Consider the following 2,793-nt stretch of genomic DNA (forward strand, 5'->3'; position numbering starts at 1 on the left):
CATATTTACTGAAAAAAATAAAACTAATAATCAAAAGTTTTTACTAACTTATTTCCAAAAATAAAATACAAACTATGTGTTGGCCTATATTCCTATTTGTAAAAAACATCATTAGATTCATTCTAGCCAGAACTTCAAAAGTTCCAACACAAACAGGACTGACCGAAGACACACTCAGAACCTCAATGCGAGGGCGTTTCATAAGAATGAACTCATCCATGTCATGACTTGGTATTTTCTGACAGCACAGCACAACTTCTTTCTGGCAACAGCGTCTTCACATCCTGTATTAACTAAAGAAAAACTATCCTACACCACGCCAACTTCCAACGGCTACATCAAGATGAAAATACTTCATCCGAAAATTTCAACATTACTTCCGTTTCAAGAGCAGCTAAGTGATAGAAACTTTAAACGAACTTTATGAACGCCAGTTAAAATCCTAAATACTATCTGGTTGAGGCAATAGTACAGCTAAATAATAAACTTCGGTGTGACGAAAATAAAATAAAATATTTATACATTAATAATTAACTCTAAATTATAAGAAAAGTTAAATAATAATTATTTATCAGTGAATAAATAGGACAAATGGTAATAAGTGGATGCTGACTGAACACAAAAGATCAAAAATATTGCCTGTAAATTAAAACAAAATTAGTAATGATGTTCCATAGCATCATCTATTTAAAAATGATTCAACTCAAATAACATCAGAAATAAAAGAAAAACACAGAAAGTGATGTGAGTTAAATTATTTAAAATATGAGAGATATCAGAAGTGTATTACTTATATTTTATAATATTAATTTTGTTGCCATTCTTGTGTCTTTCACGTTTTCAATTGACAAAAATAAAATAAATTGATAACAAATATTTGAGTACCAAAATATAATATGTTTGTATGAAACATACATAAAAATTAAATAAATTGTAGTATTTTTTAAAAATATAATATACAATATTTATGTTTATGAATTGTGACATAGTTTCGTGTTTTCAATAAATATTTGAGGAGTTTTCCATCAAAAGCCAATACATCTATTTTTGGATAATTTTTATTAAACAATTAATATGGAAGCATCTCATATAGACATGTAAATTTTTTATTCAAGATGTTGATCTGTAACACCTATTTGTTAAGGGGACCTTTAAATTTTTAAATAATTGACTAAGCTTATCTGTAGCATTTTTATTCATAATAAATCTTTTACTTTGAGATCTTTGTGCCTGAAATCGTTATTATCAGAGATTGAAAAGGTTAATTATGAGAATTATTAATTTTAAAAATTTGAAATAAATAAATGTACGCTCAAGGGCAATATGTATTAGGGCTATAAGTACTAAGTTATACCATATATATACATTATAAAAATATTATTTAGAGAGGATCTCTTTATGGCAATCATATTTTTTCTTTTTTTTTTACTTTCAATGCCTTTCTTTTATTGAGTCCTTTGTGTCCTTTTACCTTCTGATAATTATAACGAATAACAACGAAATCAGGAATGAGGATAAATAACAATATACTTTAAAAATACACCTATTATCTTAAACTTCTGTTTGCTTAAAATGTAATACTTTTTTTTTTTAAGTAAAAGAAAAAATCAAAATAAAGTTGCAAGTTATATGATTTTTTTTTCTATTTGTGTAGTATTTCATTCTGACATTTACATTAAGAAATTGGTGATAGAGAAGGGAGAGACATCACATTTACAGAGACATATAAATAAAATGATAAAATAATAATAAATAGAAAAAAAGAGAGCAAAATTAAACTTAAGTGAAATCAAATCTTAAAAACATTTATCCCTATTTACAATATTTACATTCAGCCTAAGGATCTCCGAACCAAGCTTGTCTTCCCACTCGTAAAGTAAAAAGTACCTGGCGCTTCTATCTCAAAGCTACTGAAAGCCATTGTATGAATTTATGATGTAATATTATCTGATCAGGAAATCGAATTTCGGTCAGATCTATCTCATTATGTGACTCGTCACCAACTATAATTTTTTTAAGGGTGATTAGCATACAATGAAATGATGAAATTTCCATTTGTTAAGATTATAAATTCGATGCCGAGCAATGCTTAAAAATGTTATTGAGTGTTAAAAAGCTAACGGAAGTAATTCTGAATGCAAATAATATTGTTAAAGTTTCTTCTTTCGTTTTTCTCGTAGTCCAAGTACGGAACATTTCAACCCAAAGATTTCATTTTAGCATAGGTGGAATTATGGTAGTGGCTTGTGGCTCTTCCATTCAACAATTAAAATTGTGATTGCCATAACAAGAATCTGGCAATGGTTAAATTATGATGAAATAAGAACGTATTTGTAGTGATTACAGTGTATAGAAAAGTAGTGACCGAAATAAAAATAGGAACATACAGTGAAAGTTTAATCTTAGGCTTAGAGTTTGACAATGATGATTTGATTTTATAAAAAAAAAAAAAAAAAATCGGTTTGTTCTTCAATATTTATCAAAAACTGATGGGACATTAAAACATAAAAGGAAATATTATATTTTAAAAAAATGATTTACTGGAACTGAACATGAAGTAGATGGTCGGTGGTTCTGATTTGTTTTTTATTTTGTTTTTTTTCGGTGATTTGGCCATGTAAAAAGAATAAGGAAAGAATGGCAAAAATAATGAATGCAACGAGAGTCAACAGAAGAAGGGCAAGAAGGTGACCGAGAAATACATAGAATAATACAGTCAAAGAAGCATTGGACGAGAGAGGAATTAACTGGATCGGGCACAGCCAACTGGTACTGGACCGAGGATTATGGGTC

Source organism: Halyomorpha halys, unplaced genomic scaffold (assembly GCF_000696795.3).
Source record: "Halyomorpha halys isolate HHAL.00 unplaced genomic scaffold, Hhal_1.1 Scaffold212.1, whole genome shotgun sequence".
NCBI classification, from domain to species: Eukaryota; Metazoa; Arthropoda; class Insecta; order Hemiptera; family Pentatomidae; genus Halyomorpha; species Halyomorpha halys.